The following is a 14,258-nucleotide window of genomic DNA, read 5'->3' as shown; positions in this document are numbered from 1 at the left end:
TTTGTTATACTAATTGGATTACAAATAAAAACATATTCAATAACTTAGATCACAAATTCAAAATAATTATAAAAATACCAACTTTCTACTTTTCAACATATAGAAAGCATAATAATTTAAAAACAATTTTCTTAATACTTTTAAATCGCATAAAGAATACTTAAATAAACCAAATAATTTCTCACTTTCCTTAAAATTAACCACCATCAAAATCATTAAAAATTAGAGCTAATATAACCATTAGAGCTAATATAACCATTTTCTATGCGGTAACATGAAGAACAAAAATTAAGCAATATTTTATTACAATAAAGGAAAAAATTTATTTATTTTCTTTAAACATTTTTATGGTGTATAATATAAATAATGAATATATAAATCATAATTTAAAAATATTCACTAAAAGTCAAAGTAAATAAAAAGTAGCTCTATTTTATTCGGTAAGAAATACATTTTTCAGTAGGAATCCATTCTTCACTAAGAAATCTATATAATATTTTAAATTCTTTCGGTTAAAAGAAAATTTAAAAATACCCTTGATAAAATTTGTATCTTGTAGATCTCTTCCAATGATATCTTTATATGCAGTTTTTTTCTTCGTACCCTAACTATTTTTTTTATCATTTAAATTTTTCCATCGACTTATATTAAAAATATAAATGTTTTTATATTAACTATAAGATACTATATTATTGAAATTTTTAATTTTAAAATTAATTGAAGTTAAACCTACGATAATCACATTAACCACGGTCCATTAAAAAAATCATATCAAAAAGAAAAACATAATAATGAGAGTACTTAATATAAATGTTTTTATATTAGTTATAAAATATTATATAATTGTAATTTTTTATTGTTTAATTTTATTGAAATTAAACCTACACGTATCACAATAACCATATTCCATTACAAAATCGTGGCGAAAATAATTAGAGTACTCTTCCGAAAATAATACCTAGTGCATTTTCTTAATATTTTAAGTGGTGTCTATATTGTTGAAAATATATTTGAAATCCTCTTAAATTTTCTTTGTTTCTTTTATGGTTCCCATTCATTTTTTAATAGATTTATTATTTACAAAGGAGATGTGTTAAGGTAACGTTTATCACAATACATCAAAGTTCAAAGAAACCTGAATAATATTTTTTATTAAAAAAATGCTTGTATCATTTATTATATAATTTTATTTATCTTAAATTATTTTTAAACATATAAATTATATTTCAATAAAAATAAATAAAATTAATTCAATTTGAATGAATAACAATTTCAAATTTTAATAAGAAACAATTAGTAGGATATCCTATACATTTTTATAGTATAAAAATTTCTTTTAAAATTTAAATTTTCCTATAATATATGATTAATATGTAATTATTATAAATTTTAAATAATAATAAATAATAACGATAATAATAATTTGTTTGACTTTTACATAAGTATATTTTCTTATTGATATAAATTTACATTATTAATTAAATATTTTATTTATATATATATATTTAGGATTAATATTTTTATTCGTTGAGAGGATGGTAAAGGTTTATTGATCTCTCATTTATATTACTATTTTTGTTGAGATCAAGGTTGAAGAATGTTTGGTTGGTCCTTTGTAATAATATAAAATCTCTCAAATCTTTGTTAAGGAATAGGGTGTCTAGACCTAAAATCGAAGGTTACTTTATGGAGATTGGGTTATCAAAATTCCCTTTTATCCAACAACATTTAAAATCCTTAATAAGGTTAGTGTCTTCTTTCACTCATGGACAACTTTCCAACAATATAAATTTCACCAATAAAAATCCTTAGTTGCAAATTGATGGCCGTTTTACAATTTTCCCTCCCAAGTAACACATAAACATCTGTACCATTGCCACATGGTAGAGAAAGGGTAGAAATTTTCCCTCCATGTCCCCATTTCACAATTCCATGCCAAGTGCATGTAGCAAGCAATTGGCAATCCCTGCCGACACATCGACATCGTATTGGGCCATGTCCTCAAAAATACATGCCATCCTAATATTCACATATAGATATGGTATTCCAAATATCCCCATTATAAGGATTTTTTATATTTATGTTCTTCCTAATATGATATTCCTCTTTTTCTCTGTAGTGGTTGTCCTTCTTCTTTTAGATTTCTTCTCACTCAAATTTCACATACAAATCTAGGAAAAACTAAAAGTTCGAATTAAAAAGAATTATAGATTTCTATATCTACACTATTTGAACCTTTTCCCATCCACATAACATCACCTTGCCTACCGTTTGGTCTCCACCTCTGTGACATTGTGCCACTTTGATCCATGTCACCATGCCACATCATAATCTATTAGTGTCAATTAAACGCCATCTCATTTGGGTATTCAATATTTTAGCTTTTCCAATTTTATCAAGGTCCATCTACGTCTAGAAAATCCCAATATAGTTCATTTTACAATACTATCAATTTCTATATTTTTATATTTCACATCACATGATATGATAGGAGACATGCCAAAATGTCATGTTAGCAACTCATAAACATGCCATATCACCAAAAACCTTACTTACGTAGCACATTAGCACCTGCCTACTAGTAGGGTGCACCTGCCTACTAGTAGGGTCCAAGAGTGCTCAAACGAACTCTATAGTTTCGATATCGCTTACTACACTTGCATCTCTATCTAGGTCATTTAATAAATCCCTCCTTAATATTTATTTGGAAGGCTATACTTCCACCTAATAAACTAATTTTTCGTCCACAACACTTAATAGTATCCAGTTCCAACTTGCAGATCTTGAAGAACTATGGATCCTTCCCGCTGCTAATAACTAGTTTTGTCACATGAAGGTTCCACTATCTAAGATATGGAATTTTGGGAAAATCCAATTATGAAGTATTTTTGGATCTCGAAACTTTTGGATCATGATAGATCTCGATACCCACTTTCATCGCTTGAAAAATTTAGGATTTCTCATCTACTACATTTTTCTTTAATCCCCTTTCTGCTAGCCCATGGACATTGCTCTTGGTAGACCACCTAACAAGGCGTGGAGACTAAAACTCCAATCCAAAAATTATTTAAGGAAAAAAATGTTTCTAAAGGAGATTTTCTTATCCTATCTTGAGGATTGAAAAATGATCTAAAAGAGTAAGTACCTATCCAAAGGACTTATGAAGCTACCAAAGTCTTTACTAGCCTATAAAACATTTCCCATCATTATGCATATTCCCATAAAAGGAACATAGAGATGGGAAATGAAAAAAGTACATAACTTCCCCTAACCAAAAATAGATCATTTACAATAGAGATGCTAGTAGTGTAGCTTGCCTCTTAAGGAAAAAGAGGTCCTAAAGACTCCTTATCAAAAAATACATAAAATATCTTCTAGAAATGCACCACATAGGGAATTAAACACCCTGTTCAATGTATCCAATGAAATAAAGACTACCATCATTCTCATTTTAATTCAGGTATACATCGTATATATGCAATCCCACTATTCGCCTAGCAATGATTAAGTACACGAATAAATTGTAAATATATATTTGGTCTCAAATCAAATTATGCATCTTAATGCACAAACCATACACCACATATCTATTCTAAGAAACATGCCTCAAAGCATACATTTATATACATAGTTCATTCATAGCTGAATTGAAAACTAGTAAGCAAGCACAACTAAATGAACCACACTTGTTGATTCGAAACGCGTGGACCAAAAATTTCTCTTATGTGATTTCTACTGAAATACTTTGCTTAATTGATCCATCTCATCAATGCAACATACTTTATATCCCAACATAAAAATAGCTATGAAACATTAAAATAATTTAATTTCATTAAAAGTGAAATAATTAAACATGTTTTGTCACTTTAAATTTTGCTAAAAATTTAAGAATGGAGAGCCACTCTTCACCCAACTATATGCTTATCTACATTGCAATTTCCTTGTATCTATCCAACCAAAGAAAGATTCACTCAATGCTTAAGAAGATCAATTATGTTAAATAAGATGAAGGTAACTCTCCTTCACATAATAGAATTAGTATTCTACATTTCAACTAATAAATTAGGGTTGATCAACACCCATAGTATAGTTGTCATGGGTCTACATATCACAATACACTAATCCAATAGTTGCATTGTACTTGTATTTTCTTAGTATTTTATATTATTAGTTAAGTAAAGTTATTTAGACAATTCTCCTAACCATTTAGATCAAGTTTAAGGCTTCCATGCTTACTTTCTTATCCAAATTTAGAAAAAACCATAATTCCACACAATATTTTTATGACTTTGAAGGATTTTTGTCTTCTTCATCTCATAGTCATATCCCCAACACCCACACGGGATTCTACTCTTTTATAAAAAGTTTCTTTGGTTCAATTACACACACTTCATTATCCCTCTTGCACACTACCACTACATTTGATAGCTTATTTATATTATTTTATACTCAAACCAACCATACATTGCATAAAATGAGATCCCAGGGTCCCTCCTTATGATGAGTTGTAAATTTATAAGCCTCTAGAATCGGTATGTATCACACACATATGGATCAGTTCAATACCACTCCCAATTTGTTCCCATATTTGTTAACAATTCGTTAGTTTAATGATCAAATTGTATATCTAGATAGTTAATTCAAATAATATAGAGAAATTCGCGAATCCCCCTTAAAGATTCCCATTAGGCATCAATATCCATGTTGACTACTATCTATATCATCTTTTGGAAATATATAAATGATATTCATATTACATAAAATAAAGGCTAATAAGATATCCTCCTTGACCATTTCTATCATTATAATTTGTAATTACAATTCCAATATTTTTATATTTGAAAAGAGGTGATAACATTTCCTCCCCCTTAAAGGGACATTACCCTTAGTATTCTACATTTGATGTCTTGGACTATTTTCAATAAACAAAAATGGATATATTTTTCTTGGCCTTCTCTAGATTTCACGTAGCCTCATCTAATCCAAAGTTCTTCCATTGCACTTTTACCTATATGAAGGTTCAATTCTAGATTAAGGTTTCCTTACTATTAATTATGCCTTAGGGTTCTAGCTAAAACTATTCTTTGGGTTCCATCTAGATCACAACCAAATAAATAACATAATTATAATCATATACATATTTTTTAAGAAAACATACGTGAAACACATCATGGGCCTTTAGAGTTGGCGGTAAAGCAAATTGGTATGCCACGAGCCCCACTTTTTCTAGAGCCTCAAAAGTTCCATAGTAATGTGGTTCCAAATTAGGACATATTCCCATTTTAAGGAACTTATCCTAAGTCAAATTTAGATCTATACATTTTCTCATGATTTGAATTACTTGTGATTTCTATTATGATATACATAACCCTTCTACTAGTCTTGTGCCACATTCCGATTTTTCTTAATCCTCGTCACTTCCTTTTCTATCTCCTTTAAAATTTCTAGTCCAATGGTAATCCAATTCATTGGGTTATCCAAATTTATTGGAACATTTCATTTTCTATAATACAATTCTTCTAATGGAATAATATTTATTTCATCTCAATATCCATTGTTGTAAGTAAATTTTATGAGTTTTAGGTAATCTTTCCACTTCTTGGGTTAATGCATAACATACAATTTGAGCTTATCTTCTCGTATTTTTTCACCTTCTTTTTGTGTCCATTATTTTGAGGATGATGGGTTGTATTGAATTTTAATTATGTTCCAAAGTATGTAAATCAAGGCTTCCAAAATTTTGAAGTAGATTTAACATCTTGATCATATTTAATTACTTTAGGAATGGCATGCACCTTGAAATTTTCTTTCACAAAAACATTTACAATGTTAATTTCTTTATTGGTTTATTTGATACAAATAAAGTGGGTTTCCTTGTACACCACTATCATAAATGTATCATTTTACATTTTCTTCATTGGTAGTTGAATGATAAAATCCACAAAATGACTTCCTGGTTCCTATTTGGAATTGGTATTGCCTATGGTACACCTGCTCAATGCCTATGTTCAACTATTAATTTTTAATATTCCAAATGACTTACAATATATGCCAAAATATCCTCCTTTATCCAAAAAAGAAAATAATATTTCTTGATGGATATAATCATCTTTTGTATCATAGGTGTCTTGTGTAAGGAATATTATGTAGCTCACACATTATGAACTTCATTAAATATGATGAATTTTGTACATATAATCTACATTTGAGAAACAATAAGTTTTCCCTTCTTAGCCAATATCCTTGATAGTTGGTCCTTAGACTCTTTCTCTAAAATCCATCCATAGTTTTAAAATATTCATCATCCCATAAGGCATTTTTTTCATGCCTTTGATGTCATAGTTACATATATTCACTATATCCATATGAATAATAAGCACACTCCTATCAAGTGCATTATCACAGGGTTATCCTTCCATTTCATATATTTGATCTCAAAGCCAAATTCACTAGTAACTGTCACTTGCCTAAAGTTCCTAGAATTCCGCAAGGGATGCTCAAACAAATAATTCACTCTACTATGATTTGTCATTAGTACAAATTCCCTCTCGAATAAATAGTTCTTTCACATCTTCACAATATACACTTAGATCTGAGCTCTAAATCATGAGTTACAATGTCCTCATGAGGATAAACCAGGCCCATCCTAAACACGCTTTCCCTTACCATATGAATGATGAACACTTTCCATCAATATCATGACTTCTTGACTATACTTGAATTATTGGATTATACCTCTAATTACTAGTTTTTTCATTTAAGGGTTATCTCAACATCACAAAGTAGGGTCCCTCCATAGATTCTACCATTATTTTTATCTATCATCTCAATATCCAACTATAACCCAAAATGACATATGGTAGCTACCAATTATTACATATCAACTCTAGATAATGTTTTTAATGGCAATTAAATTTTCTAAATTGATATATAATTATGTGGCCTTGTTACATGAGCATTCCAACAAGTCCTTTCTTCCAATAAATATATACACACCAAAAATTCCTCATTTGAATTTTTCCTCTTCAATATATGAGCATTATTCAAAATATGCTCCAATTTTTGGAAAATTGCTTCACATTTAGTTGAACACACAAAATTCACCCCCTTTATTTATAGGGAGGTGATTGGGTGAGAAATCTGAGAAAATCCTTGGGTAAATATTACGGAGTATCCGAGTAATACCATAAAGGATTTCATTTTTCTTACATTTTTAAGCATATTCTAATTTATGATTACCTAGATATTCTTGATGTCTACTACAACCCATTATTCTGAGATTGCATGCCCTAGATAATGTAATTTTCTTTGGAAGAATTCACACTTACTTAGTTTTCCATACTCCTAATGCTTTCCTACACTTGCAATATTATCTTGAGATTTTCTTTGAACTCCTCTTCTGTATTTGAATATACATTGTATTTTTCAGATGTCAACTATATGTTAAGCATAAAAGGAATTACAAATTTTGATAATCAAATTATTAAATTGTTTTAGTCAAGATCTATTTGAAATCCTAAATTATCTTGCATCAAGAGGGATCAACGTTTCCTTTGCAAGATAGATTTGGAGTTAAGATGTATCTATATTAGTTCTTTATTTATCCATCTATCTAAATTCAATTTAACTCTCGACTATCTTATTCCACTTTTGTTATTCTTGCAAACTATTTTATTAACTTTAGAAGAAATTTTAATATGGTATTCAAGACTAACCTTTGGAATAGGATAGAATATCTAAAAATTCCTTCTAATACGAGCTACTATTTGTTAAGAATTGGAGAGAGAGAGAAAATTCAAGAAAGATGGCAAAAATGCCTCAAGCCAATGTATGATATTGTATTGACCTCAAAATATTAATTGATAATATCTCAATGACCATTTTATATCTTTTGTCTATATCACATTGACAACTCATTAGTGGATCATGATCACACCTCATCAAGATAAGGATTACAAATCATGATATCATACTTTTTTATTGTCTAAGGACCCACATTCTAACACTATTATAAGGTTGTACAAGAACATTATTTATAGTTTAAAAAAACTCATGGTTGGTGAGAAGAAGTTAATTGTAATAAAGAGCTAAGCAATTGTTTCCACTATCCCTATTCATTTTCGAACCAAAGAATTGTTTCAAATAAATAAGTTGTATATGTAGTGGTATAGTCATATTCCTTCTTCTATACACTTACAATATTTCATTTATGACATGGTGTTCTTATGATATTGATAAGCAACTTAAATTTCAAAAATACTTTTATTATAATATGTGCATGACTATTATAATGAATGTAATGATAATTAAACCCAAAAATATTAGTTTCTCTAATTTCCTCAATCAAAACAACAACTTGGAGGAAGTGACTTTAGGAAAATACCTCTGAGTCAATTTTGATTGTAAACTTAATTCGAATTATATGATTAAGGAAAAGATATAAGTACGATGGAAATATTTTATAGACTTGGAAACAGTTTTAAATCAACCGACCTCTTGTTATGCAATAAGAAGAAATTTTTCTTTGAGATTGTAATCACTTTTATTGCCTTACATGGTTGCAAAGTTTGGGGTTGCCCTCTCTTTTAAAATTTGTGGAAAAAGAGAGAGGAAATCCAAAATTGTTTTATTAACTTATTATTTAAAGTTTTTTTATCAGCAAGCCATGCTCTATCCTCCTTTCCATTATGGATAGTATTACTATGAAAAGGTACCTAATATATAGGAATAGGAAAAAAAATGGAACACAGGTAACTTAGTAAGATTTCTTCAAAGCCTAGTGAAAACTAGTGTGGATTGCATAAAGATGTCAAATCGTGGCTAAATCATCAAGGAATAAAAGAAGAGGTCACTCTATAAAATAATGTTGTTATTACAAATATTAGTACATCTAAATATAAGAACAAATTACCCTGCAATAAGAACTAAAGTAATAATAATAAAAATATGATGTTATAAGGAGGTGATCAACTCTAGTGAAGAAATCATAATTATTTCTCTATTTTGACTAGCATAAATAACAAGATTGATGTTTTTAAAATTAGAATATACTCTAACAAGCTTCATAGTGAAGTAGGTTGTTTAACAACACAGAAAATGTCATAGGCCAAAAGAATTAGTCATCTTTGTTACACTAGTGCAAGCTAGTGTTGATAGCATAAAGATTTCAAATCTTAGCTAAATCATTACGGAATAAAGGAAGATGTTACTATATAAAATAATTTTGTTATTAAAAATATCAGTAGATATGAATCAATCAAATAGGGGATATCTCAATTTTCAATCGTAGTGTTATTTCTTAAATATTATGTATGTTGTGAGATTCTCGGATCAAATTCTCCCATGGGTGTTTACCCCACGAGAGAAAAAAATAGTACATCTAAATCTAAGAACAAATAACCTTGATTTAAGAATTATACTATAAAAATTAGTTTTATCATTGATATATAGAAGTGACTAACCCTAGTGGAGAAGATCAAAATTATTTCACTTTTTTGACAAGCATAAGGAATATGATATGTTTAAAATAAAAATATACTCTCATGACCTCCATTATGAAATGTTGAAAAACTCCCAAAAGGTCATATGACAAAATAATTAGTCATCTTTGTTACACTAATTAGATTACAAATAAAAAGAATCTTCAATAATTTAGATCACACATTCAAAATAATTGTAAACATGCCAACTTTCCACTTTTAAATGTATAGAAAGCATAAATATTTTGAAATGTTTTTCTTAATACTTTTGAAACACATGAAAAAACGTTTTGAACTAATATAAGCATTTTCTACATGGTAACATGAACAACAAAAATTAAAATTATTTTATTACAATAATGGAAAAAGTTAATTATTTTATTTAAACATTTTTGTGGTGTATAATATAAATAATGAATATATAATCATAATTCTAAAATATTCACTAAAAGTCAAAGTAAATAAAAGTTAGCTTTATTTTATCTAGTAAGAAATACATTTTTCACTAAGAAATGGATATAATATTTTAAAGTATTTCACTTAGAAGAGAATTTAAAAATAGCCTTGATGAAAATAAATTTTATTTTGTTACATTGTAAGGTGTTCCCTTTGAGAAGAACTCCCCCAATCGCCACTCTGCACCTCATGGTACCATCGATCTTGTGTTAGAAGATTGAAATATTATCACTCACTGGATGTAAGTTTTGGTTGATTAGGTGTGTTAGTTGCCCCATTTCCGAGTAAGTTCGTGATGAAGAAGGAGGTCACTCACTTGTTTTCATGTTCTACCCAAAGAATGTTGTAAATCAATTGATAGTTGTGAGTTCTTGGAGCAATGAAAGTTGCTTGGCTCTTCTATCTTCATGTTGTACCTAAAGCGTTGTTCCCATCAATGGATCTTTGTGAGTTCTTGGAGCAACAAAAGTTTATTGGTAGTTGTGTCGGATGCGAGCAAGAAGATAGACCAAGCTCTTGAAAAGATGGAACATCTTACTGGAGATGAGAAACCAGACAATTGAGGGTAAAGGTTAAGGTACTTTGTGGAAGATGGCCGAGCACCACTGAGTTTGAGTAATCATAGTGTCCAAATGGATGAACCATGCCAACCTTTACCCTCTCACATTACCACTTGATTTTGATAAAAGTGTGTCTTCCACACATGATTCTTTAGGTATTTATTTCTTGCAACAAATGTTATTCGATCTATAAAAAGCAGGTCACTCACTTGTCTTTTTTGATGTACCTAGATCATGACGCCAATCAATTACCATGATTCCTTGGAGTAATGAAATAAACTTGGTTTCTTTGTCAGATGTTAGTAACCAGAACAACTATGCCCTTGAAAAACTAGAACATTTTACTAGAGATAAGAAGCCATAAGATCGAGGGAAAGGATTAAGGTACTCTGTAGAATATGGTCGACCACCACTAAGTTTGAGTAAACATAGTTTCAAAATGGATGAACCATGCCAACCTTTACCATCTCAATTGCACAAATTACCACTTTATTTGGATAAAAGTGTGTCTTCACATAGTGTATGTTACCATTCCAGTGTTTTCACAGAGTTTTGCTAGTGAGCCATTTGCATGAAATAAGATCTGTGGGCCTCCTATTTCCCCTTGTGCAGGAACTCACATTCAAAGCCATTCTGGATTGGGCCCTAGTGAAGTTGGAGGGATTGTTATTGGATTGATGAAAAACATTCTTGTTTGTGTGTCCTTGTTGATAGACATTGGAAGTTCCCATAATATGAAAGTGTCGGTAGGAGGAGGGGACCCCTCTTTGAATGAATTGGAAGATGATGAAATAGGGGAGGACAAATTGGTGGTTTTTGAAGGTGGGGAGAATCTCATGGTGGAGGATGTGCTGAATGCAACATGTCAAGTACTGGGTAAGACCATCTATGGAACTGTCTACAAAGCCAAGCTTAGCCAAGAAGGAATTGTTGCTTGAGGCGTCTCAAGGAAGGGACTTGCAACGACTGAAAATAACTCCTACATGTAATTAAAGATTTGGGTTTCCTTCAGCATGAAAATATACTCCCTCTAAGATCATTTTATGAAGGAGAAAAAGAGAAGATTCTTGTATATGATTATCAGAAGAAAGGAACCTTGGTTGACCTTCTTGGTCATAAGTTGTCATTTTCAAACCCGAGTCTAAGGAAGAATTTCTATGTTGTCTTTAGTTTCTTCTCCAAAAATAGGAAAATTGATTAGATTACGTCCTCCATTCATAGGATATCAACTGTACTTGGATTAAAAAGATTCAAAAAAAGTATGCCATTGAAAGTTGGTTATATCCTCTATGAAAATAAAAAAACACTTGTAGGGTACTATGAAGTGGGCCATTGCACTGATATAACTCATAAAATTTTTGGCCTTTGCATTTTATAATTTTTCTATTGTTGACAAGACATGAATTTCACTTCCAAAACAAATGTAGTTCTCCAAAAGATATAACAAAAGTAGAAAATACTATAACTTTCCCTGGAAAGTGTTCATAGTTTTCTTCTACTTGCAAATTGAGGTTCAGATTGCAATAATAATATTCAGGAGGCCATGGTCCATCGAGATATTAAAAAAAAAAATGAAGAATGAACATGAGTTTTGCATCTCAAATACACTTAAGTTATTCTCTAGATTCAATATGAAGTCTTGCAATTCTCTCTTCTTCATTCAAGGAAATCCTCATCTTGTAGGTTTGTGGGTTGGGTCCTTACTTTGTCTTACTGATGCAAAAAGATCATTTATTTTGCAGATGCTCGAGGTGGGAGACCCTCTTTGAGTGGGGCTCACATCCACAAGATCGTTCTTCGAGCAGTAAGAGGACTTTCCCTCCTTCACACTGGGCTTGAAACACCCATTAGAGGAAATTTCAGCCTAAAAGTGGCCCGAGTGGAAAAAATCAAGAAATTAATAAAAAAATACCATGTAGACAAATTTTTAAGATTATTTTATTTTTATCTATGTTCCACAATATTTATTAGCACAACATTTAATAATAAAAAATTAATATACTAGCTAATTTTTTACTTTTATCGAATTCACTCAATATATGACACTTTTATTAAAATAATTGTCTATATATTTTTTTATATTTAACTATTTTTTTAGTTTTTTTAACGTTGTTTTCTGCTGAGGTCACAATTTCGACTAGAATATATTTTTCGGCTAGAATCTGGTAATTTCTCCTTTATGGAATACATTGTTTAACTATTTAACTATTTTATATTGAAATATATTTAACTATTTAACTATTTTATATTTAAATATATTTAACTATTTAACTATTTTATATTTAGATATATTTAACTATTTAACTATTTTATATTTAACTATATATTTTAGGCACAGTCTAACTTATAGACAAAATAGACTTCTTCACCGGAATTCGGAAAAACAATTTCAAGAAAAAATGTGATTTTTTGTTGTTTAAAATGCATTTTTGAATCCATAAATGGATTCAACACCCCAAAACACCCCCCGGCCACTCGAATTGTACAAATTAAATAACTCAACAACTTAAACTCAAGAATTTGAAAATCTCTGCAGGATTTCAGTTAAAATTAACCAGAAAATGTCCTGAAAAAGGCGATTTTGTCTATAAGTTACACTACACCTATATTTTATATTTTTGTCAGAATTCGGTAATTTGTCATTTTTGGAATACATTTTTTTTAACTATTTAACTATTTAATTATTGTATATTTAGCTATAACTATATTTTATTTTAAACTATTTTATATTTAATTATTTTTTTGGTATCTTTTGGGGCATGGCTAGTAATGTTTAATGGGACTTCATTTTTAATTTATATTTCACTAATATCAATATTTACATTGCATTAACAGCTTTTTCGATATTCTAATTCATATGAGTAAGGTATTTAAATAATATTAATAAAATATTTCACGGATACCCAAATTAAACAATTTAAAATTATTTAAGACATGTACCTCATTTTAGATTTAAAGGATTTTGATTGGTTTACAATATTTAAGGGGCAATTTTAGGCTGAAATTTCCTTTAATGCATCACCCATGGGAACCTCAAATCCAAGAATGTTTAAGTGGATGAAAACTATGTGGCATATCTAACTCATTGTAGCCTAGACCAATTAATAAACCCATCATCTACTGCTCAGATGATGAATGCAACTACACTTGAGGGCTACAAGGAATTCTCCTATTAGAAATACTCATTGGGAAGAAACCAGGAAATAATGAGAGCTCTTACAAATTTGTGGATTTTCCTTCTATTGTGAAGACTATTGTATTGGAGGAGAGTTTGTTGGAGCTATTTGATGTTGATATCTTTAGGGGATTGAGAATTCTAGTAGATGATGGGTTATATTGAGCACTTCAACTTGCCATGGGTTGTTGGGCACCTTCTCCATCAGTGAGACCGAATATTAAGGCCGTCATCCAACAATTGCAAGAGATAAGGCCTAAGAATCATTCTACTTTATAAACTCCCACTAATACTAGAAGTGAACTAGAGCTTGCATTCTAGCTTTAGGCAGTTCTTTGCTTCTCCATTTTCATTTTTTATTGCTTTGATGGTGTCTTTAATGTAGAAGACATCTTTCAAAACCATGGGAGTAAGTGCCTTAGGAAGGAATAATGGAAAAATCAACATTTTTCATGGTTACACCATATAAGTAGCGATGAATTTAATTAATTTTCCATAGAGTTAAGGTATTGGAAGGTATTTCCAATTTCTTTCCATTGTGAGGACCCTATGCTTCTCTTTAGTGTCTGGGGTTTTTAGTGAACTTCC

At 29.9% G+C, this 14,258-nt stretch overlaps 1 pseudogene; it reads left to right on the top strand.

Annotated features, from left to right (window-relative positions):
* The first annotated feature begins 10,938 nt into the window (after window positions 1-10,938).
* On the top strand, window positions 10,939-13,991 carry LOC149204120 (putative kinase-like protein TMKL1 pseudogene; annotated as a pseudogene).
* Window positions 13,992-14,258: the final 267 nt, after the last annotated feature.

The sequence above is a fragment of the Pinus tabuliformis genome, chromosome 1_2 (assembly GCF_031772625.1).
Source record: "Pinus tabuliformis cultivar Carrire ecotype Pingquan chromosome 1_2, CPIR1, whole genome shotgun sequence".
In the NCBI taxonomy this organism is placed as follows: Eukaryota; Viridiplantae; Streptophyta; class Pinopsida; order Pinales; family Pinaceae; genus Pinus; species Pinus tabuliformis.
This window is presented reverse-complemented; position numbering and strand designations above follow the sequence as displayed.